General features: G+C 42.6%; 1 protein-coding gene across 2 annotated transcripts in view; it reads right to left on the bottom strand.

The window, feature by feature from the left end:
- Positions 1 to 4,744, bottom strand: part of CNOT2 (CCR4-NOT transcription complex subunit 2) — a 91,120-nt gene extending 86,376 nt beyond the window's left edge. The window contains exon 1 of one of the 2 annotated variants that reach the window (XM_074870567.1): positions 4,611 to 4,744. The gene's annotated coding sequence lies outside the window, so the exon portion shown is untranslated. Of the gene's footprint in view, positions 1 to 3,806; positions 3,873 to 4,610 lie in introns of those variants that run through there. The other variant, XM_074870566.1, reaches the window with a different exon arrangement.
- Between the last annotated feature and the right edge of the window lie 22,762 nt (positions 4,745 to 27,506).

The raw sequence follows: 27,506 nt of genomic DNA, 5'->3' as shown, positions 1-27,506 counted from the left end.
TGGCTATAAATTGGTTAAACTACTTACCCAGAGTCACCCATCACTTCAGTAGGTAACTCAAAGACAGAAAGCATGCTCCAACTCTTATGGTCATGCTCAACCCACTGGATTATTGTCTGCTCAGAGAGAGTAATACAAAGTAGGAGCTTCCATTTTACTTCCCACAAATACACCAGCATTTTATACTAGTTTTAAATTTTAAATAAACTATACCTTTCTACAAATAACTTGACCTTAGTCAACTATATTCAACCATCATTGACCTCAAATGCATAAAAAAACTGGAAGGCAGAACTTTGAAAATGCTTCAGAAGTTCATTAAATTACTCACTGCAACCAAGAAGAATCCTGAGCAACATAAGGTACAAGATGATACTTAAAAATACCCCCAAAAACATTATCACAAATCAAAAGGAAAACAAGAGGAAACAATGGTTTACTTACTAATGAATTTCTGATCATCAACCCTTGCATTGTAATTCAACAAGAAAAAGATGTGTCTGCAAAAAGTCTCAATTATAAACTAGTTTTAACCTACCAGCATGATCTGAAAGGAATCCACCTAGGAAGTGTAGAGGGTTGTAAAATTAAATATATCCGCAGTGTAAAGAGCAGTCAGATGGCAGAGCAAGCAAGTCACGGGGAAAAAAATAATGCACACTTTTCTGTAACACTACTGATAACCAACTATCTCAAGACAAATCGGGGGGGCTCAATAACCTCTTTGGGCAAGCATCATTTACACCTTGATTTGGGGCTTATTACACAACCAGACCAGAAGCTGAACTAGTACACACTACCACAATACAAATATTCAATTTTCAGCAGAGTATTACAAATGAAAGTTAAAATATAAATTATAAGCAATCTGAACATTTTATGGCTCTTTTCGTGTTTGATCAGCAAAAATAAAAAATATTTTAAAACCTATGTAGAAATCTCTTACTGCTTAGCGCATACCATGTTTGGTATACACACACTCTCTCTAAACACAAAATCATTCCATAAGAACAATTTTAAACATGCTATTGTGCAATAATTTCATTTGACACAATTCTTCCTACGCTGTTATAAAGCGCAATAAAAGTAAAGTAGCTGTTAACATACAGCACCCATCCTGAAAACTCGCACATGCAAAGTTAACTGTCAACATGCAAGTAGGTGCTTTTAAGTCAATGAGACTACCCAAAATCTTTCAGTTGTTTGTATGTTTTTACAGGAACCTGGGTCAGGACACCAATGCAACACACACAAACAGAGAACATCTGTGCTAAAGCACATTTGGAAATAAAAAAAAAAAAAAGAAAAGAAAAAACGTCAACCCTGTTCAGGAAACACAACTGAAACAGGTTGTTCTGAATTGCTCAGTACAGTATATCTGAAACATCGGGATAAATTTCAAGTAAAAATATTAGCAGATCTCTGTCATGTAGAAGAACGTTTACATCCATTTTTTTATTTATTTATACCTCAAAAGCCCAGATGAAGCAAAGTTAACCAAACTTGAACTTCTTGGCTTTTGACAATCACTGTAACTCATGTATACACTGTAATAACAATAATTTAAAAAAAATTATAAACTGTATCACTTGGAGAGCAGTCATTTAAATCTGTGGCAAAAAATTACTGTTTTGACCTACTACAGAACTGTACTTCTACATAAACTGCCACAGACATTTCTATCTAAGCTAACATTTAGAATCATATACAACAAATATGACAAGTATTCTATGAAGAATTTAAGAAAATTTTAATTTTTTTTAAGAACACATTTTTTAAGGTGCCTTTTAAAAATCTGTATTAAAGCACATTATAGCTTTAAGGGAAAACATAATTAAAAAAAAGAAGTTAAAATACAAGGATCTACTTACTTTAAAATTTTGTTCTTGGAAGCTTAGGCACACTTTCTCTACTACCTCATAACAAAACAAGCAATTCAATGTTTCTCTTAAGTTTCCAGTTCAAATCAGAAAGCCAGGTGCAAGACACCTCAATTTTAATTCAACTACAGTGTATTTTTAAGTTCTATTCACTTCTTAATAACAAGGAGGTGCAAGACATTTTTGAATAAACAAAGTTATGTGTATCAAAGACTGCTTTAAAGCTATAATGAGGTTACAACTTTGCAATTACTACACGACAGACCCTTGCACTAACATAAAAATAAGTAAATTTTTTTTAAAAGCTACAGCAGAGGCTAAAAAGGCAGTAACATTTCTAATTTCAGAGCTAATCTCTATCTAGACAGAAACACACTGTATAGCAAATACAGGAGAAATACTTTCTGAGAACTACCATTCCACTGCAGACACACACAACTTTCATATGAAGGGACCAAGGTACAGACCAAGATTTACAGGTGCAAACAGCCACTTATGGGACCAGGTTTTAGCATCAAACTTCAGGACATGTTAACTGCCCTATTTTTTCCACTGAATACCAGTTCTCTAAAATTGGATTCTTTTAAAGAGAATTCAAAACAATTTTTTCTATATTCCATGGATTTTTATTTTCAGTTCTTAGCCAAGGGCTTTTGCTTTCATTTGTTGGTAAAACTGACACACAAATGGCTTACAATAACAACGACTACTTTGACAGCAATATTAAGTTTCTAGAAGAGATGTGCAGACAAGGTTTATCTACTACTACTACACTCTTAGCTTTATCAACAGCTTCCTGAAAGTGAAACGGAAATACACTTGCAAGTCAAGTCAGTCAGCTCACGATAGCAAGTATTCAAATCCCTTCCTAAAATCAGAAGCAGGCGACACCTTGAAGTTTAGCATGCCAGCTGAATTCTCAACATAAACAACAGTGGAAGTTGGGGCAGGGGGGGAAAAGGCATTGGACACATACGTAGTCTTCAAGATCATAGAACTGGATTTTGCAAGTCGCGTTCTATTAACATGTCACTATAAGAGAACTCAGAGTACATCAACATACACCAAAACACACATCCCAATTCTTACAGGTTCAAGCAAAGATGCCTTTGCAATATAAACCTAAACAATTATTTTGCTCTTGCAGGTCTTTACGAGCCTTAACAGTCTGAAACACACCCCAGTTTCCAGAAGCACAAAGGTTTCTATTAACTGATACTACAGCAGGTTCAATCATCTTAAACTCCCTTCCCCCAGCTGAAGAGTTAAAACTAGCACCTGGTCACCAGCACCAGGTGTTACTGCCATGCAGGCACACAGGAATGTCTCCTTCACACACTCAAGTCACACGTACACACATACATATACAAGAAGGCGGCGCAAAAAGTTCTTATCTTCCCCTGGGGATAAATTAGTGCAAAGTTGGAAACAAGTTTTTCCCTGACAAAACAGAGTTACAGCAGAAATAAAAACATGCTCGTGTTAGATGTGGATCAGCAGCTTCTGCTGCTGCTAATCCACATCTAACACGAGCATGTTTTCATTTTCTCGTATTACAAAACCTCCAAAACAAAGTTCCTATAACTTCACAAAAAAACCCACCCCAAAACAGAAATGCTACACCTAAGATACCTGTAAGCACATCCTTGCTTCCGTCAGGAGCATACGTACACTAACTACAGCGTAAACACTGCCTCTCGCACCCCTCCCCACCGCTCTGGTGTCCCCCTCTCATCCCTAACCTGTCACCCGTTCCCACCTCCCCCCCGGGTCAGGTTCACGCTAAAGCTTCAAACCACCGCCCCGGCGGGCAGGGGAAGGCCGGCTCCCTCCTCCGGGGGCACCGCTCGGGAAAGCGGCTCGGTCCGTTTCAAGTTTGTTTCACAAACACGTCCGAGGGAATACCAGAACCTGTTTACACATCACCTTAACTGCTGCCGGGAGCAGAGTGGAAAAGGTGCGGGCGAAAAAAATATTTTTTTGACAGAAAACCAGCCAGCAGCACCCCCGTCTCACCCCCTTTTCTTCACGCCGGGCCTTCCCGGGGGCCGGCGGCGCAGGCCGCAAGGCCACTTCGGCGCAGCGCGCAGCCCGGCGCCGCCCGGGAGCGGGACGGCGGCAGCCCCGGCCGTGGGTGGCAGGTTTCGCTGCCCCGGCGCCGGGCCCGGGGGGAGGCGGCGGGCGAGGGCCGGGCGGCCGCGCACCCCCGCGGCAGCGCGGAGACGGGCTCGGCGGCGGGGGGGGAGGTGGGGGGGGGCGGTGCGAAGGGGGGGCGCGGAGGCAGCCGTCGCTAGGCCCGGGGCCGGGCCGGGGCGTGCGGCTAGGCGACGGCGGGAAGGAGCCGTCCCGGGCGGGCCGAGCGGGCCGCGGGGCGAGCTGCCAGCGGCGGCCGCGGAGGATGCGGGGCCCAGGCACCGCTGGGCCGCGGCCTCGGCCGGCCCCGGAGCGGCGCCCGGCGGCCGCCGCCGCCCGCGGCCGCGGAGGAGGGCGGGGGGCGGCGGGCCGGGTCGGGCCTGCGGCTGCGCTCCCGGCTCAGGCGCCGCGCGTCCCCCCCGTTCCCCCTCGGAGACAAAAGCAAACGGAAACCCGGCGGGACGGCCCCGGACCCGCAAGGCCCCGCCACGGGCCGCGCCGCCGCCCGGCCCTCCCTCATCGGCCCGCGGCCGGGACGGCGGCGGGGCCCAAGGCGGCGGCGGGGGCCGGGGAGGGGGCGGCCGGGGCCGGACTCACCGCATGAATTTTCTTGTCCCGCGGATCCAAGATGGCTGAGTATCCAGCACGGAGGATGCTGGGGGAGCAACCTTTACCCTCTGACCCGGCCGCCGCCGCCGTGACCCCGCCGCCGCTCGGCCCGGCAGCCAGCGCCGAGGGGCGGGGGCAAGCGCCGCCGCACGGCCCGGCACGGCCCGGCCCGGAGCGCCGCGGCCCCGCGGGGAATGGCGCGGAGGGGCTGAGGGGGACGGGGAGGAGGAGGAGGAAGAAGAAGGAGCAGCGAGACTCGGCTCCGCTGCGCTCCCTCCGCCTCCCGCGGGAGACGCGGCCCAACGCTTGGAGCCGGGCCCGCTGTGGGGCTGCCGGGGCCCGCCGCGCGCCGCGGGCCTAGGACTGCCGGAGGCGCCGGCGCTGACAGAGGCGCTGCTGGCCGGGGACACGGGGCGACGGCGTCCGGCCCGACACCCATTTTGTGAGGGGAGAGGGCGGCCCAGCCCAGCCTCCAGCTCGGCCCGGGCGGCGCGCAGGCCGGGTGCGCCGGCCAGACCGGGGTGTGGGGACGAGCAGGGTTCAGGGGCAGCGGGGCTCCCCGGTTCTCTTCTCACCCTGCGGAGGCAGGCGCCCCCAGGGGTGCCGGGGGGCTGTGGAGACCTACCCCGGGCGAAGGCGGTCCCCCGGGAAGAGCCCCAGCGTCCCGAGGGGCTGTCCCAGCCACTGTGGGCCCGGCCTGCAGCGGCCTGGCCTGGCTGCAGGCTGTGCCTTAGCCTGCGGAGGATCTGGGTCAGGAACTACCGTCCTGCTTGGGTAAATTGCGTGAAAGCTCATATTCTCGCTGCTGGTGAAGTAGTGCTGGGCAGGCAGGCCTTGCCGGCCACTCTTGTCTGTACTAGAATGGAAGAGCATTGTCAAGATGACACAACTGGACTTTTTGTTGCTAATTTATCAATCCTGAAAACATGTATGTTATAACTGGCTCAAGTATAGCAAATGCAGCTGCACAAAATACTCATACTGTAAATAATTTCAGTTAGGCTGTCAAGGGTACAAAAGCTAAGCCTGTGCACGAGTGTTATTTGTGAACTGGCTTCTCTGCTCCATCAAGAAAAACAATAGTGCTTCTACCTTAATTTTGGTATGAAATCATCACAAAGTTTTAAAAATTCAAACAAAAAGATGAACATGTAATACTTTGCCAGAAATAGCGTGCTTCTTTCAATAATTTCACACATGTGCTTTCTTCTCAGGTTTGATTTTGGAGCTCCAAACAATTTAAAAAATTAAGTATTCAGTAGGTTACATAACAGTAGGATTTAATAGAAATGTTAGTACTACAGTAACATGTCTGTCAACATAAACATGTTTTGAAGATGAAAGAACAGTCTTTCATCTAAGCTAGGAGACCAGTTTCTTAATGCCACCACCTTTTTGCGCAGTACACAATTGGGTGTGGAACGTGGGTGCCATATCATTGAAATGAATGTCTATACACTCTGTCCAGGAAAGTACTGCATTTTACTATTCTAGTATTTTTAGCCTTTCATTTGTCACTCAAATATTCATGCATTTGTTATAAACAAGCCATTATAAAACAGGATGTCAGGGTGTTTTAAGTAGAGTATCTATAAACTTCTGGAGTACTTTTTGTTGTTCAGTCTGAAAAATGAATGATTTCTTTATACCACGTGACATATAAAGGCAGTACTTTTGGACTGAAAACTGATGCATCTTACTGTTGTTAAATAAGCTTTTCTATAGTCTGATTGACCCTTTTACATCCATTGATAAACATTTTGCTTCCTTATATGTCATTTTACACTTTAATGATCTGAGTTTCTTTTTCAAAAGCTAATTTTTGTTATATTTCCCCAAGGGGAAGTCATTTAAGACTTACGATACCCAATGATATGATGAAAGTAGACTAAGCACCTGACATTGTCATTGCATCTATGTGGACTGATCTCTCTGTCCATTACAAAATTACAGTTTACATGCAAATCAGTTAACATTTATATGACAAGAAGCCTGTATAGTTCAACAGAGCTAGGGAACAGAAAAAATAGGTTTTCTTGTCTTAGACTGGTTAGCTTAGTATAAGAACCTAACTAGCAATCACAATGTATGTAAATTGTGATTTAAATTCTGTTAATTAAAAAAAAAATTAACCTCCCTTCTGCCTTAATCTGTGTTTAGTTGAGGAACCTCGTCATCACTGTGGTGGTAGTAGGTGTGTATTCAACTTCCTCCTGTGTTTTCTTAAAGAAAGTGAAAGCTGTCAGCATTTTAATGCTTTAAAATAACCTCTGAAGCCACTAAAGAGGATGTATTGTCGTGTATGTGTTCATACATTTGCTACTTTTAGCCTTGGTTCAATACATTTTTCTGCAGTGGTGAGGCCTGTTTTGCATAGTTGCACCTGCTTAATTAAAGAGGTGTCCTGAGCTCATTTAATGCAAGGGCTGCTAATCGTGTCTGGACACTCCTAATTCATTTTGAACCTTACATGGTATGGTTTGATCTCCTTGTGTAAGTCTTTGTCTACGAAGAGATATGCATTTGTTATTTTTAATCTCATTTAATCAATGGTCTCTTTTTTTTTCTTCCTTGACTTATTTCACGGGCTAGGCTGATACAGATCACTTTTTAATCAATATAAGAATGTCTATAGGAGTCAATCTGCAAATTTTTGTCTATGACAGCACGGGTGAAGGAACTATAGTGCATGATGGCAGCAAGTACAGAAAACCTGTCCTGCAGGTGATGGTGTGTGCAGGCCCATACAGTCAGCAATTCATGTGGTGCTGTTAAAGTCAGTCAGCACAGTCTTCTACCTAATCTTCACAAAAGTCATGGCCTTAATGTGCATGTTCTGAAGCAGTCGTGACACTCATCTTGTAGCCATTTGGATTTCCAGCTAGCTGTTGCTTCTGCTAATGCCCACAGAGGGCTAAAAGCCTACAGCATCAGGCTGGAAAATTTGGGAAGAAGTCATCAGGAGTGACGAATGTACTCGGAATCCCCAAATGCTTTATTGTCATGGCTCTGGATGTTCACTGGAAATTCTCTGCAGTTTTTCTGAACCTTTGCTCCAGAGAGTTTGTGGATGCTCTTTGGCTCCATTAAAACTGTCATCAATAGATTCAGACAATGCAGTCGCAGAAGTGGGAGGAAGGAGAATTGCCCAGAGTATGTGCAGAACACAGTTAGGGTGTTCCACTTTGCCAAAACGTAAAATTAAATTAGTCATAGTAAGACCACCATCCTCGATCATGATTGGGAGTAGAACATGGTGAATAGCCAACCCTGTAAGTCATTTTTATATAGAACAAAAAAGTGCGTTGGGGCACAGCAAGGGTCTTTCCTTCTCACACCTACAGATTGTCCCAGTATTCCTCAGGAAAAACAAATGCGGTGCTATTGCCTAGAGCAAGGGTTAGCAGCTTTTCAATGGTGGTGAAACAGCCTGTACTTTAATTTCTCAGATTAGGGTTGGAATAAACAGCTGGAACCAGAAGATAGTTTCCCTCGACTGCAAGGTGCACTTAATTAGCCAAAACACTGAAATATCACTTCTGAAGGAGGCAAAGATTTCTGATTTCTGCTGCACTCACAACTGTGTGAGACTCATGAACTGGGGAGCGGCAGCTTCTCACGAATGTGTTTCTTGCACGATATTCAGAAGTCTCTCAGTTGCTTTCTTTGGAAGAAGGTTGTAGGGTTACAGCACTGCTCTGCATTAATCTTCGCCCTAGAAGAACACAGTAGATTTTTTTTTTCATAAATATAGCCTATTTAATTTTTTAAGTATTTCTAAAACACAAGGATAAAGGTCAAAGTGTACACCAAATCTGATATTAAAGATCTCACCACAAAGAGGTGTTAAAACATTTTTTCAAGAGTAAAAGCACTAAGACCTCTCATTTTCTTACTGTATTTTCTCATAATTCTTCATTATTACACTAAAATGGAACACAAAATATTTAGATTTGGGAGGATTTCATGGTTAGTTTGACTTCTGCAAGTTAATCTCCAATTTCTAGTTTTTTTAGGAGAGGTAAGGGAAGGATCAGCTGTTTCCATGGCACTGTCCTTATCTATCCTTTCACTCCTACAGGGGATTTCCAGGGATGGCTGTTGGCAAAGGAAGTCCTAGAAGTGCAGCTCCATTACTGTTTTAGTGTTAAAATGCATCACAAGGTATCCACACAGATGGCCTCTCATCTGCTGGATTTGTAGTTTCCAGGAGGGAATATTGGGAGCGGAAGTATCTTCATCTCAGTCTCTTGTATTTTTACTATCAGAAAACCCTATCTCAGCCTTCTGCTGTAGTGCCTTCAGTGTCTGATTTAGTGCTAATTATACCAGAGCATCAGGGGGAAAAAAATCCCAAGTTTAAAAAGAAATCTGCCAATTCTAGAAAGTAATATGACCCCAAACTGGAGATAAAATGTAAAATTTTCCAAAAATAAGATTCTTCATGCTGCTGTATAGCAACATGAGGTCTGCGAGAGTGCTAGTAAATGAGAGGATAAATCAAGAATTAGAGATAGCAGCAGTTTCAAGTATTTCTTAAGACAAAGAGAGAATAATGTTACAGGCAGAAATATGTTTTCCAGAGGAGAGAAAGTATTAGAGAAACACAAGCCAGTGCCAGAGTAGGTGCTGACTGACATTCCCAAGCAAGATTATCCCCAGAGAGGCAGGAGTTACAGCAGTGGTGACAGGGGGACCCTTCCTATCTCAGTTCTCAAGATTGCAGTCAGCAGTACTCTTGCTGGTGGTCATTGGAGAGCTGCCTGGTCAGAAGTGCTGTTTCTCATTTGAAACTATTAAATCATGTCAAAAGACAGACAATGTTTTATTCTGGGTGTTGTGGGCTTTTTGGCATGACTTTTCCATGTAACTACTAACTGATGTAGTTACTATGCATATGCGCTACATAGGACAGTCTCTCCATTAAGCTGCAGTCTCTGTTAATAAAAACATAAACTTCAGTGTTTAAGATGGTTGCAGTTAAAAGTTAAGCTGGGAAGTAAGAGCTATTACAACAGTTTTGCAAAAAATGATCAGCAAATATGTAACCAGCAGCCTGGGGAAAGCAACCACAGTATCTAAGGTAAAAGGAGGATTAGTTTCTATTATGACAGGTCTCAGCTTGGGAAGTTCTCAGCTAGGGATGGGAACAGCCTGGGGGGCTGGAAAGTGCTGGATTCTCGTTCTTGCTTTCTGAGAGTTTTTCATGTTTGTCAGTCAGGCCTATTTCCAAAAATGTGCTCTCCCCTAAATAAATATTAATAAGCCCAACAAATGAACTCTGGCTACAAGCAGATGACATTAGTCTGACATCACACTGGAAGCCAGAGAACTCCAGTATCACTGTCCCACTGGGTGGAGTGCTGGGAGCACGGCCCCAGCCCTGTTCAAGCAAGTTGCCAGCATGCAGCTGCAGAAGACCCACAAGAGCACGACTGCCTAGGAAGCCCAAGTTGGCCAACCCATGCCACTTGGCAGGAGTTTGATGGTGCCTGGAGAAGGGTCCTGGAGCTCCCCAGTGGTGCTGTTACCTACCCATGTCTCCTGCCAGCCCCACAGCCTGTGGATGGTTTCACATGTGGACAGACCCTGGGAGTGCTTGCTGACTAAGTATTTGGTTGTGTTTTGTGCTTGTTTGAAGAGGAGAGTCAACTGTTGAGCTACTTTGAAAGTTTGCTGGGGTCCTGATAATCACACTGGATGACTCTCATCATCAGCAGAGAGTCTGTCACGTTTTTTCTGCAATAAGGCCAAAGGCCAGCTACCAGGCACAGTGCTGGTCTCTGACACTGGGTTGCAGGTCCAGGACAGAATGAGGCTTACAAGGGCTCAGAAGGACTTGAGCTACCTCATTTTCCAAAGCCATCATCAACTCATGTCTTAAAATGAGACTTGTTTACTACAGACTTAGGCAGAAAAACCAAAAAGCTCTTACTTTGCACTTGCCAGCCTTGGTGTATCTGACTGTTCATCCCAATGAAGGCTGAAACCCAGATCATAAGTCCAAAGCTGCTGCTTACCTCCTTAGCCAATTCAAGTTGCAGAACTTACTTCATCAAAGCTAATCTGTGTCTGCAGCCACTATACTGAATTGAATTACTTTTCATTCTGTCTGGCATAAAACTAGCCGCCCATGTGCCTGGGAAACTCCAATAGCCATTACCATCGCAGGGCTGAGACAGAGCCTTCCTAGTTGAGCAACAGCCCTGCTGTATCATGGACTATAGTGCTCTGTAATGGGGCAATAGCAGCTACTTTTAAGCTCCTCTTCACCTTCGCTACACTGCCCAGCAAGAGATAGAACTACACACGCCAGCTCAGGACCCTCCAGAACTTTCCTGGGTCTCAGTTTTGCTGCAGTCAATAGGATGCTAGTTGATTACAAAAGTGCCCCCAAAGCCTTGGATACCACCGATGGTTCCCTACTCCTGTCCTATTCAGGACTATAAATGCAAATTTTTTGTTTACCATGCAGCCAATCTATGAAATCTCATGATGCAGAAATTCAGCTGTAAATATTGCATGCTCAAACAGTTGAACCTCTCCCACCTCTTCCCACTTCAATCCTGCTCATCATTTTCAATACTCTTAGCGGAGGAGCTGCCTACATCTGAGAGCAATGGAGCCACTCTGCATGGGGAGACCAACTGACCGAGGCAGTCTGCTGCTTCCCCAGTCAGACATGTCTCTCAGCAGAAATCAGCTACATTTTAAATTCAGTGCCCTGCTGTGCTCCCATCACCTCCAGCAGAGCCTCTAGTTCCTATTGCAGCCCTGCTCCTTGCCTAGCTCTGCTTCTTGCTTGGGTTGGCACTGAGAAAAGTGGCAGCATCTTCAGAGAAGAAAGGTAAGACTCTTCCTTCCTTCCTTCCTTCCTTCCTTCCTTCCTTCCTTCCTTCCTTCCTTCCTTCCTTCCTTCCTTCCTTCCTTCCTTCCTTCCTTCCTTCCTTCCTTCCTTCCTTTCTTTCTTTCTTTCTTTCTTTCTTTCTTTCTTTCTTTCTTTCTTTCTTTCTTTCTTTCTTTCTCTTTCTTTCTTTGTCTCTCATTCTCTCTCATTCTCTCTCTCTTTCTCTCTTTCTTTCTCTCTCTCTCTCTCTCTTTCTCTCTTTCTCTCTCTTTCTCTCTCTCTCTCTCTTTCTCTCTCTCTCTCTTTCTCTTTCTTTCTCTCTCTCTTTCTCTCTTTCTCTCTCTCTCTCTTTTTCTTTCTTTTCTTTCTCTCTTTCCTTCTTTCTGTCTTTCTCTCTTTCTTCCTCTTCCTCTCCCTCCCTCCCTCCTTCTCTCTCCCCACTCTCTCTATTTTGATTTCTTTCTCTCATCTTGCTGTCTTTTTGACATCACACACAGAGTGATATAAATATTCTTGCAATAAGCAGGCAAGTCCTTTTAGTACAAGAGACTAACCCCAGTCCTGCTGTGGGTTCTGTGCAAACAAACTGCTGTGCCTGTTGGGGAGTCCCACAGATTTTGGTACAGACCTGAAACACGAGCCATATTGTGCAAAACTTTCATTTACAATTTCTACATCCAGGATGTTTCCTATTTCATTACACATTGTGATAGCTAGAAATGAAAACATTAAAGCCTCAGTTCTGCAGCACTTTCTCAGGCAGAAGCTATGGCAGGTGGTGCCTGGGCTGGGCACAGGGACAGACCCACCAAGACAACAGACACATATTAAATTCTTTTTGTCTAGGTACGGTCCCAGCAAGCTTATATTCACAGCAAGTCCATGGGGTATACACGCTTTCCCTTATAACTAAGCAACACTGTAACACTGATTCCCACTGGTAACTGAAAGGATACAGTATCATGTACTGGCAGGAGTCGTGTACCTCATATGCACAAATATATTTTACTTTTTGTATTTTTCCTTTGATGTTAAGTCAGATGAATTTGAAAGCTATGGATATGATTCATCTCACCACCTTTAGCTGTCTGAAAAGGAGGTGCCTGGTCTAAGCTATTCATCCAATTTTCCTGCAAGTCAATGGAGAGAGAAGGGAATTTTTACTCCTTCTGCTGCCTCCTGCGGGTGGGAGTCTCTGCAGGCTGCAGGTGACTGGTGTAGATGGGATGTGGAGCACTTGGTTGGCTAGGACTAGCTGGGAGAAATTACACAGTCTGTTTACTCAAATGGGAAGCCTGAATAATGCTTGTTCTGCATATTTAGGAGTTGTTTACTAAAAAGTAAGTTTGTGCACAAATAGAAAGATTTTCTGCTCAGGGCCTGTGTTTGGAAAGTATGCAAGAAGGTCTCTCTTTTATACACTATATGGCAAATCTGGTCATGAAATATTATGTTGGCATAAAAGAATGGAAAGTATTCTCTTGATTGCAAGATTTAATTTAATAGGAAGATCTTAAATATGAAACTATGTAATCCTAATGTATATTCCTAAAAACAATTTCAGAAGGACCATGCCTTTTTCAGGGCTGCAAAAGTCATCTGCAGGAAAACAGTTTCTTAACATGAAATTGTTACTAGCTTCTTAAAATGTAGGTAGCAGTTCCGACATCCTCTGTTTTCATACTAATTAAGTTATGTCTGTTGTTTTAGTATGAAGGCATATTTATTTCAAATTCACCAGCATAAAGAGCTGTTATGAGCTCCAGAGATCAAGGTTCTGGTGTTACAAATACATAGCTGGAGACAGTCCTTTCCTAAGCACTTACTGTCAAAACAGACAAGATAGAAAAGGAGGAGATGATGAAAAAGAGCTGAAGCGACTTGCTAAAAGTCATATAATAGTCTCCTCTCCCAAGTTCCAGCACAGGAGTAAAGCTGCTAACTGGGACTGCAGATGGACTAGCTTACCCTACAGTTAACTTGGCCTTTCCAGTTCAAGAAAAGTGTTCCCTAGGGAGAAAAACAATATGACAAACTGTTTATATTCAGACATGGAATATCCTGAGTAAGAATTTTATGATTTTTAGCATTGTTAGCATGGCAAAAGATTTTGTGATGGATAGCTGTGGTTGCCACATCCTTGTTAGCAATCCATACTAGCACCCAAGTAAAATACTAGCTGAAGGTTGCTGAGCATAATCTTTTTTTAAAAAGTGTACAAATATGAGATAATCTGAGACATCTTCTTCAGCAGCCCAGGTATACTCTGATCCTGTCCCAACTTCTCCACTCAGCCTTGAGTGTTTCGTTATTGAGAACATTTATGGAGATTTCTCATGCTAATCCAGTGAAAAGATAGTTGGTGCTCTGAGCCCTGAAACCATTTGAGGTTTTGTCAGAAAATAAATCTGACTCCAGAGTTCCCAATACTCTAAAAGATTGTGGCCCCTCTTCTGTTGGTTTATATTTGTTTAAAAAAAAAAAATATGTAAATGAATTAAATTTGTAGCAGCAGGCTTTGTGCCAAATCAAGAGCCTAGCTCCATGCCAGACCATGTATCATCCATCCTTCAGCAGTCAACACAAAATCAGAAAAAGCTTTTAACTAGCTGTGGCTGGGTGAGCAAACCCATACTGGAATGGACCGGAGTGTGCTGTGACCCAGGAGTGCGCAGATGTGGCACAAGCCATCATGGCCTGAAGGTAGACAGCCATATTTTGGATTGGGCTTTTTACAGCTAGTCACATTGCAAACTGACAAAAAGCTGCTTAGCCCAGGAAGCCCTAATAATTAGGTCTCTGTGCTGGGCTAACAAAGTTACGTTGTTTTCAGGGAGGATGAGCTGTGGGAGAGGTCTTGCATCTGCCTGTAAAACATCGAATGGACCTATCCTGGGAACACAGCCTGTGAGTCGCTCTGCTGCCTGGTGAAGCACTAGGAAGTTTTTCCTTTGTGCTTCTTCCCCCTCCTCTTGGGTGAAGTGCGTGAGGCAGTCGTGATTCATTACCTTCGGGATACCTGAGATGGCAATGCTCCCTGCTCTGGTGCAGATGGGGGTTTTACTGTCCTATCAACCATTGAAGAGGTATCTGTAGCCATCACTTCTGGTTGTCAAACCACTAAAGTAATAAAAGGAAGTATAGAGTAGGACACTCATTGCCAAAATCATCTGGGTGTGAGCTGAAACTGAAACACCAATTGCTAGGTGTTAAGTGCTGCTGATTTAACTCTTCATGAGTGAATTCATGTGTACATAAGTAGTTTTGTATACTCCCTTACGATTCCCATAGGCGTTTATAAGCAGGATTTGGGGAGACAAGTTTCAATGTTATTATTGGTATTATCATTATTATAGTTGCTAATTGCCTGTAGAAGATTTGCATTTAACCGAGCCCAGGTTGCAGTGTGTTAGGTCAGGACCTGCCCTGGAAGGTTCCTGGTGCGACAGCCAGCTGCTGTGGAGCAGGGGAGATCAATTTCCAGCGCAGCCTGGGGCAGATCTCTTGAGCCCTTTTCCCAGGCGGATCTGACATCCAGAAGCAGCCTGTTTTCTCTGTTTCTCCAGATGGTTGCTCTGCCACAAATGTCCAGCCTCAACTATTCATTCCACTATCTGTTGCCTCTGTAAATAAAGATATCAAACAATTTTTCACTAGTTATCAGGAAATAAGTACCTTAATTCAAGTCTACTGTGAAGTGACTTCTGTGTCTTGGCCTTGTGGTAGTTTCAGTAGATCTTCCTGATACTATAGATAAAATATTTTTTGGAGGAAAAGGAGTAATCCTAGTGCTAAAACATATGTTTCTGAACTCACCATTGAGCATTTTCATAAGTTTAATTGTATCTAATGCATTAAAGAATTTATCATTTGTAACATATAGTTAAAATCCCTATGGTATAATATAGCAGTAACTTGTACAAATACACCTGGAAAAATGCAAGCAATAATCTTTTTTGTTTACAGTATTATCAAATATTTTATATTTTATGGCAGTTTGGGGAAAAGAAAAGCTATTGAATTAGTTTAGAATAATTCCTCATTTGTATCCTCTGAACTGGGCAAACAGTCTTTCACTTCTCCTTTATAAGAGACATTCTATGAGCACTGGGGCTTCACCCACCCACAACAAGGAAAATAACTAACAATTGTGTTTTAAGGGCTGTGTCACATGCATGTGCATCGTGTGTGTGAATACTGTACTGTTACAGTTCTCTGGAGAGAAACAGAGCAGTTGTGGATCCTACTTTCTAAACCCATGTCCTGGGATGAAAACAAAAGCGTGCTAGTCATCCCTGCTGCTACGTATCACATGACTTTCTTTTTCTTTGGGGTTTCTTGAGAATGGACATGCCCAGTTACAATTTTCACACAATCATTCCTTCTCTGAAATTCTTGTATATAAAATAAGTAGAAATATGAGTTAAAATATTTTTTAGTACATTCTGATTTCTCTTATCTGTCAGATATAGCTGGCATTGGCACTCATCTGCCAGCAGAATTACTTCTCAACTCCTAATACTTGTTTATTTTAGACTGGGAACTTTTCCAGAGGGGATATACCCTAATTATTGTATGTCAGTGAAACACTACTTCTACACCAGACCAAAATTGCCAGAAAAATGAAATTCACTTCACACACTAAAGGAACACAAATATCACAGATATGCACCTCCTTACTGCATTTCTATTGTAGAGATATCACTATTTTGCTTATAGGTTACATTTTAAGAACATTTTTCTGTTTTCCTTAGCAAAGGAGATATCTGCAGTGATTTTCTCTTCACCTCTTATAAAAGGAACATCTTTCATCCATCAATACTTTCTAAATCATATATTCAGCATTTAATTATTTTAGGTCTGCCTTCTGAAATGAAATTCTGATCTTGCGTGAAATGCCTAGGGAGTGTCATAACCTAAGCCAAAAGTCCCTGCTGGATGTTCATTGCATGGCTGCATGCGGGGTGCCAGCACTGACCTGCATGGTTGTAAAGCCTCTCCTGGGCTGGAAAACCTTCAGCACTGCCTCTGCCATCAGTGCCTCCAGCTCACTCCCTGGATCCATATCAGTATAGATAGTATAGATCTATAGGTCTGTATATTATGATCCACTACCTATATGGGGAATGCTCAGTACAGCTGTGATGAACATCTCTGGACCAGTAATAAGCACTGAATACACCCTATTAGTTTAGCTTGTGTTGTCCCAGAATCCAAATTCTGTGGAAAACCTAATTCCGAATTAAACTCATTCAACTGAATTTTATTTTAAGCAGCACAAGAAATTAAGCAGGTACATCTCTGCTTGATTTCTCTACCACATTTTAGCATTCTTTGGGATTTAGGTCAGTGAATTTTTATTGTTCATGACATCCCTCCTCCTACCTCCTCACCCTTCTTCTGGGATTCCCTTCTGGGTTACTCTCTTCATCTAATCAGGGACTCTTTCTTTCTCCCTCTCTCCCTCTGACCTTTGAAGTACAATTTCTTCTGCTCCATTTGGTCCATCAGTGGAAAAGGGCATTCTTGCCCATAAAACCTCTGTCTTTTAGACAGTTCTCAATGTCTCAGCTTTTGGTAAGCACTTTGATAGCCTGGATACTTGTTTGGGCCTTTTTATTTGTTTTGTGTTCCATGCTCAGTATAGTTCTGCACTCTGCACTTGCTTCCATCCAGCTCTGTGGGACATTAAAAAGATCCTTCCAGGTAGTGCACACTCTTTAGCATCCCTCTCTTCTCATTGTGAAGTCTTAATGACTTCTTTTTCTCCCCTTTGCTCTTTTGCATGACAGGATTCTTACAAGCCTTTAGCTATTTTGATGCTCTTGGAGGAAAGGGATTGTACACAGATTTCTTCAGCACCACCAGCACACACTAATACATCAGGGATTGTATCGATCCCCCGCCACACCAAAACAAGCTTTTGCATCTGGGAACCCTGCCTGTGCTGCAACTGCTTATTTCCAACTGTGACACATCACGGAGGATCACCTCCAAGGCCAAGGATGTGGCAACCATGACTATTCATCATGAAATCTTTCACCGTGGGAGGTAACGATGGCTGGAGTGTGACCTCAGGTTCACCAGCACACTGCCTGTCAGACGGTCTGGCTCTGGCTGTCCTCAGCCTTGGCTGTGCTTACAGTCATGCTTTGCTATCACACATGAAGTTGCATCCTGGAAGTGAAAAGGAGAGTAGCTGAAGAAGTGCTTGGATTAGACAAAAGTCTGGTGTTACTATTAGTGCTGCACAAACACACAGACAGACAGACACAAGTCTGGCAATCTGGGACATGCAATACTTACAGGAGCACGATTCTCTGCAAATGATGTCCCTCTTTAGCCACTCATTCCCTCGCTCTTGCAAAAGGAGACTGAAAGAAAAGACTAAAGACACTGAATCCATTGTAGCTGGCTCTTTTACATAGACATTTTGCTGCTTACACCTTCCTCTGTCTGAAAGAGCCATGACAGGAGGATTTGGTCTGAATAACTGCAATCTTGCTCAATAACACAGCACTTCCTTTCCTGGAAATGCATTTTATGCACCTCAGCTTCGAACTCTAATAACTCTCCTAGCCAGCTAGAAATATGGTATTCATGTTTAAAAGGTAGATAAAAGGTTTTGCTTTCCTGAAACATCCTTCAAAGTATGAACAAACTGAATTACATTTTTTCTTGAAAGATGCATTTACTTAGATGTTTCGGTTTGAAAGCAGAAAAATGTTCAAGAACCTGATCAAAATTCAGACACCAGTCATGCAAGTCATCCTCTAGTATGAAGAATTCAAACAGGATTTCTAATCTGATGACTCTGAAATGCAAAACCCCAGCATTCTGAAAGCCCCTCAAAAGACAAAACCCCCACTCAAACCTTGCAAATAATTGTTTCCTCTTTGTTCATTTAAAAATTCAATCCAATAGTTTCTCACATGTGGCCACTAAACTGTCATTTTAAATTTGCAGGATAATCTACTTCTGGCCTGCAGTGACACAAACATCCTCCTCTACCCATTTGGCCCAGCAGATATTAACCTCAGTCTAAAATCGTTAGCTGAGCACGTTGGCACTAAGAGCTCGGAGGTATGATGCCACCGACCCCACTGCCATTGCTCCTGGGATGAAGTCAGCCAGATCCCTGGCACGGCTGTGCTACTTTTCATCTGTTCACATGGCACCCTGCCCACTGGCAAGGGCTTCTGTCAGGCTTAACGACTCATCAGTGCCAAACTAGGAAGAGTTTTGGTGAGCATCCCATGGTGTGGGCATAGATAGCTCCGTCCCCATCACAGGCACTGCTGCATTCAGGCAGCTGGGGCATGGGGCTATTTGAGCATACAGGCATTGGCAGGATATCTGTTACCCCACAACAAATAGGAGTTTTGGGGGTTGTGAAAGCCTTTGTTTGCTCTCTTGCGTTTCTTTCCTGCAGTGTTACCTGGTGAGTAGTTACTGAGCCTCAAAGGGAGCCAGGGGCAGCGGGGCAGCGGTCAGGAGGGCACCGGTCCTGGCTCTGCAGGTGGTGGCCCGCGGAGCCAGGGCCACATCCCACTGGTACACTAAGGCCCATTGCCGCCGCAGTGCACCGCAGCAAGCTGGTATGTCATGCTGCTCTCTTAGGTACCTGCCAGCGGGAAATACAGAAAGCCTTTGCTAGACTGCTCCTTTGAAAGCAGCAGGAAGCTTTGAGATGGTATAGGCAGAGAAAGCGCTATTACTGGGTGTAAAGCTTATTTTATAAAAGGAAAAGGGGTTGTTGTAGCCTTGCGCTGCATGGAAAACCTGAAAAAGGCTATAAGGTCTTAACTACCATTTTGCAACTTGCAGCTGCTCAAGCCCACCTCTGCCGAAACATGGGAGTAGAAGCCTCACTGTGCCCCTCTTCTAGTTGAAAATAAGTTCCTTTACAAGTAAATATCTTTTAGCAGGATACTCATAATGCATAAAAAAGAGTGTTGTACTGGATGGTGCTTAAGATGTATCTATATTTTTTCAGACATACAGTAAAATTTTTAAGATTGTGCAACTTTTCCATACTTATCCACCTTACATTGATGGTCAATCAATGTAAGTGCCCATGTTTGTCTTCTGAAATGTTTTTGACCTATGTAGTCAATATTTGGAAATAACTTGCGAAATAGTCACGGGATTGAAAACATTAGATTGGTTTTTTATCAGCTCAGGAGCAGGATAAAGGCCAGCTTGTCAGATAATTTATTTGCAATGAATAATTTAGTCTTAATTATAATCAGCTAAAGTTTTAATCCCTTACATCTTTCACTAGTCAACCTCAGCATATGGGAAATCAAGATAAATTCACCCTTTTAATTAGAAAATCAAAAGCCTTTATATGCTTGTTCGTTGATGACAGGTCTCCTAAAAGCACATCACCAAACTGCTGATGTTTCAGAAATTCTGTCTTATACAACGCAACTCATTGATTACATGAGGTGTTTTTAATCATGAGATTAAATTCTGCAAGGATGCCTGATGCCAGCACAGCAGCACTTCTGATTGTGCTCTTTGACCCAAGTCATCTTTTAGACATCAATGGTTGTTGCTGTGCAGCACCCAGGATGGGGTTTGAAGTGACAAGGCAAAGGCTGCATAGCACTTTATGGCAGGCTCTCGTTTTTCAGGTGCCCTTAATGGGCTTGATGCCTTTCCAAACAAAGAGATTTAAGATGCTCAGGAGAGTATGATCCACTGCTGATAAAAGATGCAAAAGAAAAAAAAAGGGTTTATGATATTTTACTACCAGAAATACCAGCTTTTAGAGAAGTATCTTCCCCTTGACAGTGTGCTACTGTATTTTCTTATGTTTTCTGAGTAGCCCGACTAGAGAAGGTGGGGTGATTGTTAAAAATATTAGCACGGGATGGAAAAAAAGATTCCTGGATCTCAGGTGGTTAAAAAGCAAGAAAGGGAGTTGTATGGTTATTCCAGAAAACCAAATTAAATCTATATAAAAACATAAGACATTTCACATTTAAGTAGACAGGTTTAAAGTGTTTCCTTGTATTGAAGAAACTGCCCTGGAAAGATACATCAGAGTATAGGGGTCACAAAGGACCAGTTAGGGAATCTTGAAGACTAGGAGGTTGAAAAGGGTTGGGCAGCACCCAGACCGGTGACCACAGAAGGAGGTACACCTCTTCACTCCTGCTGCTTGCCATCTTGTTTGTTTGCACCATCTCCAGCTGCAACTATGCTGATAAATAAGACAGGCCAGGGAGTCTTTCCCTGCCTCTGAGGCCGACTGGCACCCCCACAGCTCACCTTTACCAGTCTGACTTTTCAAAGCCACAGAGCAGGCACACTCAGCATGTATGCTGGGGACATGCTTCCCCCAGACCATGCCCAGGCATTTCTCAGAGAGTACCAGGTGTTACAGGCCAGGGACTACACCAATAATTGAGTGGCTGACCCAGGGCTCAAGCCCCTATCTGCCCTGTTTGATTTACCAGAAGACATACAGCCTTAATACCTGCTATGGTGTTGTATTGCTCCTGCTAACAGAAAAACTAATGGGGTTATGTAAGAAGTGGGGAGAGGGCCATTGACAATCCCTCTTAACCCTATAGAGAATAGCTCAAACAGTGGGGAGGTAAGGAAGGAAACAGGTTTTGCAAATAAATTTTCTTTCCTATTGGTGGAAAGGCACTTATATGAGTAGATGTTCTTCTTCCTTTTTTCCCCATTTCTCTTCCTCTTTTCCTATTCCAAATTAAGCAGAGTATGCCAAAGGTCACACCACGGCCATACATCTCTTGCTCCCCAAACTGTCCCGCAACCTTTGTTCCTTTTTCAGGCTTACAATGAAGACAATATTAATACAGAACAACCCATCTCTTATCCCAGACCCACAGAGACAGATATCTGGCTTCACTAAAACTCAAAACCGTTATCCAAATCAGAAATATTTATTTAGAAAATGGAAACAAAGTGAGGGATTTTTTACTACATTACATCCTCCCCTGAAAGAGGTTATATTATTTAGGAGTAGCTCCCTTTGGGCACATTCTGCTTCCTTTGATGGCCCAACTTTCTTATTTTCCAGTTTTCTTTGTAAGTGAACTGTTTCTTCCTTGTGGTAATATTTTTAATATATTAAAAACAAGAAAAAAGAAAATGACACAGTTTTCCAATTTTTCTCCAGCTGTGGATCATATTTAGATACCCATAGTATAAAGTGTACATAAACATGATTGATCATTACCCTGATAATACACCAATGTACTGTAAATACTATTTTGGCTTTTCATTTCTTGAAAACCTGAGCAGTTGTTCATCCTTATCAAAAATACAAAAAAAAAAAAAAAACCAAGAGTACAAAGGGCTTCAGATGTCAAACTCCAGAGTAGTAGCTGAACAGTCTCCACTATATTTTTGCTTAGTAGTGATGACATCTGCTGCTTTCACCATCCCAAGGAACCACAGATAAGATGAGGTCACTGTCAGCTCTCAGATGGGAGACCTAAATTACTAGAGCAGAGGTGTTAGGGGTAGCAATGCTGGTGACTCATTACGTGACACACTTCCTTCTGAGTCACTGTTGAATCAGTGTCCCGTCTAGAAGCTGAGAGGCATCGGTGGGTGCTGTCTTCATCTCCTGAAACTAACAAGAAAGTCACTTGTTGACAGTGAGGTTCTTCGTCACTTACTGGCTGACCTGGAGAGAAACCAGAGGGAAATCGCAAAATTTTTCTCTAACAGGAGCATGTCTCTCAGAACAGGCTGTGTTTATTCTCTGCACCATGCTTAAGTTCCTGTAGGTCTCTGAACTTGGCAGCTCACAGCAGGGTCCTGTAGTCATCACCCGTTGTGCAGTAACTTGCAACTATGCAGTAGGCACCTTCCATCAGGGTTAAATCCTGACATATGCTGAATTTTACCAAGCTTTTTTCAGTATAGAAGCTCTGACAGTTAGTTATATTATGTCATAGATTTTCAGATTGCGCTGCTTCAGTGAAATATTTAATAATGGGAAGGACAGTGTAATTCACTGGTGTGAACAGTAAAGGGCTATAACCTTGACTTCCATACACAAGAAGAATCTTCCCAGGTCTAAGAAAATAAAATTCCACAGCACACTTCTTTGAGGATATATTTTACTGATAGTGAACTAAAATTAATCAACAATACACAAAAATATATATTCTAAATTAATACTTAAAGCCAGTGACATCAAGCAACAAAGAAATCAATGTTTTAGAAAATACCTGTCATAGTAGTGTTGCAAGCATGATGTTCCGAAATCAAGTACAAAAAAATGCTTGTGGAAAGAGGCAATATTTTTGTTAGGCCATCTGCAAAACCTGAAGAGGCTTTTGAGCACACAGTGTTTCCATCAGCTCTGGCAAAGAAGTGTCAAAACCCAAGGCTAGAAACACTTACTTTTGATATAATGTTGTGTCATGGTTTAAGCCCAGTTGGCAACTAAGCACCACCCAGCCACTCACTCACTCCCTGCAACTGGAGGGATGGGGAATTGAATTGGAAGGGTAAAAGTGAGAAATCCTGTGGACTGGGATAAGGACAGTTTAATAGGTAAAGCAAAAGCTGCTCACGCAACCAAAGCAAAAGGAATTCATTCAACACTTCCCATCGGCAGGCAGGTGTTCAGCCATCTCCAGGAAAGCAGGGCTCTGTCATGCATAATGGTTACTTGGGAAGACAAACACCATCACTCCGAATGTCCCCCACTTCCTCCTTCTTCCCCCAGTTTATATGCAGAGCATGATGTCATATGGTCTGGGATATCCCTCTGGTCAGTTGGGGTCAGCTGTCCCTGCTGTGTCCCCTCACAACATCTTGTGCACCCCCAGCCTGCTCGCTGGTGGGGTGGGGCGAGAGGCAGAAAAGGCCTTGACTCTGTGTGAGCACCGTTCAGCCATAACTAAAACTCTCTGCATTATCAACACTGTTTCCTGCACAAATCCAAAACATAGCCCCATACTAACTACTATGAAGAAAATTAACTAACCCAGCCAAAACCAGCACATGTTGTTATACTGAGATAAGAATTGTTTGTCTGACAGCATGTTCATTTAATTCAGCTGTATCAGCTGATTTAATAAAAACTGTTATGCCTACCTACATAACTTATAGTAAGAAGTGAAATGAAAGCCATCACATGTCTCATTGTTTACTTCATTTTAAGGACAGCAATATTAGATCACATTACTTATACTGGTAAACTTAGTTTCCTTGACATTCTTTAACTGTGTAGCATCTTCATGATAAATTTACTTTTAGAAAACAAAATAACTGTATTATATTTAAACTCCAAATGAACACAAGCACCCTGCCTGCAAAATTAAGCAGTGATTTGAAGATGCCTAGCCAATGCTTGTTTTCTAGGTTGATAGCTGACAATGAGAAAATAAACTGTGAGCTCTGTACTTTAAACTTGCAACTTAAGAAATAGTGAAAATAAAAAGGACCACATCAGACCATGCAGTTTGTTTATGTGAAAGATTTTTTGCATTTTAGAGATATATTACTTCACATTATTATGTGTCAGAACTCATCAGATTAAGGCCCAGGAAGTATCCCAGAAAATACAGACATGTTATAGCAATTAGTTTTAGTTTTTCAGTGGAGAAGTTCTGTTGGACTCACTGGGCTAGTAATCAACATAAAAAATAAATATTTGACATTATGAAATCTGATGCCAGACTTTTATTTCGTCTTTTATTTTGTTGAAATTGAAACACTCCTACAAAATATTTTTATCTTAATGAAACTATTTTCTGACAGAACACAGTTCAGCCAAAATTTTTTGAACAGCTTTTCACATGCTACTTAAAAAAAAAAGCAGGAATCAGTAATGTCAACTTGAGTAAGAGCTTGCCTTTTTATTCAGTAATCTAGAAACACAAATTAGCTGTGCACACTATAATCTGAATCTGTGACATGATTCCCTATTATATTACCTTTCAAGTATTCGGTATATTGTTACCTCTGTTTTCAGTAAGATGAAAGTAAAAACATTTCCAAAATGGGAAATCCCCTGTAGGTGGCAATTTAGAATTCATTCACTCCCTTAGTAATTGCTTTCAACTTCCAGAGACTCAGTTTCAGTGACGATTAATGCCCTGCACTTGCAAATAGGACTTGATGATGCTGGGATGCATTGCTGAGTAAATAGCCTGATGTGTGAAAACCACAGGAAGACATTTTGCAGATGCCATTTACTCCTGGTAGTGGTCAATGAAGTAAACACCACAGTAAATCAGACGTGTGCTCGCTGCAGTGATGACTGAGTTGCCATGCATGGCAATATATGTGATTTAGGTGTTCCCCCAGTAGAAGTTTCTGAGCCCTCTAGTGGTCCTCCCTGTGTTTCACTAGCCACCACAGATGTCACACATGTGCTGAGATGGACTTCTCACAGTATATGGGGCCAGGGGAACCAAATCTATGTTTCCTTCTCATTATGTGGTATGAGCATAGAGAGTGAGGCATCTCTGACGCTTCACATCCTTCCTAACAGCCTGAGAGCGCGCACGACCACACAGAAGAGGGATGCTGCCGCTGCCCGTTGCAGCGTCTCCTATGGATTTCCAGATGTTTCAGTAACTATGGCCACGTTCTTCTTCAAATTGTGGCAGATGTCCATGCTCAGCAAGCATCCAGGTGGCCTCGCTGCCTCCATTCGTGCTGCTTTCCCTTCCAGGAGGAAGTCGGGTGTGCATTGGTGATAGCAGGAGATGAGGTTGGTGGTATAAGTTGAGAAGACCAGGGGTAGTTTAGGGCTTTCCAGCTTGATTCTGAGAGCACATGGCCACTACTTCTAGCTGCTAAATCATGTCAGCTGCCTCAAAATGACTAATTTGTTAGTGCTTAATCATTTATGGCCAAATGATTAGTTCTTTTTCATGTTCCTTTGGAGTCTTGAAACCAGAAACAGATTGAGTACTTTTCCCTGTGTGTGTAAAACAATTTCTGCAACTCCCCACCCAGTCAGCTATAAATAACCCCAGTCCCCCGTGATTACCACATTAGAGTGGGAAGCATTAGTGAGACAATTTCAGGCACCCAGCCAGCTCTTAACAGCACTTTACGTCCTGTCACACAGACCTCCTCTAGTATCTCCTAGTGAAAGTTACCACCAAAAAATAAATGCTCACTCTGCTAATGCTGTGGCAGCACATGTTACAGCATGGGAATGATGAATGTACACATCCTATCATGCAGCACACTAGATAAAAATAGCTAAATTTGGCTGTCCCTGACATAGTCTGTAGGCACCAGAGGTTGGTGGCAACACCTCTGTGCTAGCACAGAAGACCTTTGATGAGCCCATGTTCAGGGCACCAGTGAAGGTTCAGCAAAGACGAAGCAGAGCTTAGAAGTATGAAAATGGAAAATGTCATCTGTCATGTCAGATTTAAGGGTCCATTTGCCAAGTGAGAACGCGGAGCACGGATGACTGAGCAGCAGTGTGACATCCTGGGATGCCACAAGATGAAATTCGTGACGGGCGCTGCCTTCCCCACTTGCTGCTGCCCGACCCCACCAAGTCCAGGCATGTGTGGTGAGTGGGAGACACCATCCCATGCTGAGTCCTGGGACAAAATGTCAATCCCCATCTGGCCCAGGACACCCTCCCTGGTCCCAAAATAGAGGCAGACCCTCCACAGTTCAGCAGCTGCATTGCACAGAAGAAGCCAAGCTCTCCATCTCCTGTCTATCTCTGCACATCAACGAGAGAGAGGACTTTTTTTTCCTATTAATGTTTGTAAAAGTGAATGCTACAAGCACTTCATGGTAATACACACAGCATTTTCAGCAAAAAGTGTATAGCTAATCTGTTTGCCTTCCCACAGTTCTTGGCTTTTTCACTTTATTCTGTCTTTTTCTATCTTTTTAGAAAGAAAAAGAAAGAAGAGGTTTTCCTTCCTTCCTCTCCACTTTAATTCCCAGTTTTTTCTAATAAAATCTTGTCAATAAACATGTAACCAATCTCTTTGTAATGGTTTTGAAGTTCCTCACCAGAAGAGTAGCAATTTTGCTGTTGTCATGTACTTTAAAGTAGTTCATCCCACATACAAAACAAAATAGTCACAAATGTTAATGCATTGTAAGGGATGACATACGGTAACGTGTTTTCCTGAAAAATTGGAAGACCTTTGAAATACCAGATTACGTTTTTCAGTTTTGTTATTGTTAGTATTTTGTAAACTATAGAAAATTACTTGACTAAGCCACATAAAACTTAGGCAAGTTTTAAAATCCAAAGTATCAGTCAAGAGATTTTATTTGATCATGCCTTGCTTAGCTTCAGAATGATTTTCTACTTCAGTGGACTTTGTGGAAGCAAGAGCTTTATGGTGCATATCTGTATCTGCATTTTGAATTTCACACCATACACTGCAATTATATACTGTGATATTAATATTCATAATCTGCTCTCTCCGTGGTGAACATGCTCATCTTAAAATAAACTTCACTAATAAGTGACCTGATAAAACTTGTGTACAGGTGAACTGGCCTTTTAGGGTGTCTGAAACAGTATGTGATTGAGTGCAGCTGATGGGATTATATCAAAACTAATACAGGTCTAGCCAATTTTCTGCTGGATTTCATTGCAGAAGAAAGCGATAGAGCAGTGATGGATTTCAGCTGAATGGGGAGACTAAGAGTGTGGGATCCAACCAAATAACCTTTGAAATTGTAAAGGCAGCTATGACTCAGGAATTTTGTCTGAAAAAAATCTGAGCAGACAGTCCACATTTGTTATTATTACTCTGACCTCCTGAATACACTATACAAGGAATTACTTGTCAAGGTTTTATACTTTATAGATGCTCTTTGTTAAAAACACAGATTTTATCTGGTACATAAAGACTGACAAAAGTCTTCTAAAAAGTTTTGTAAGTACATGATTAGTATTGCTTTTTGAAAAAAAAATAATCTATGAATGCAGTGTTGTATCCTCAACTTAGATGTGGCAGGTTTTACAAACAAATTTCATTTAATAAACTCTAGGCAGGAATGGCAGCAAACAACCCTCATAAAACACATAAAAA

Source organism: Strix uralensis, chromosome 5 (assembly GCF_047716275.1).
Source record: "Strix uralensis isolate ZFMK-TIS-50842 chromosome 5, bStrUra1, whole genome shotgun sequence".
NCBI classification, from domain to species: domain Eukaryota; kingdom Metazoa; phylum Chordata; class Aves; order Strigiformes; family Strigidae; genus Strix; species Strix uralensis.
The sequence above is the reverse complement of the archived record's forward strand: the minus strand, read 5'-3'. Positions and strand labels throughout refer to the sequence as shown.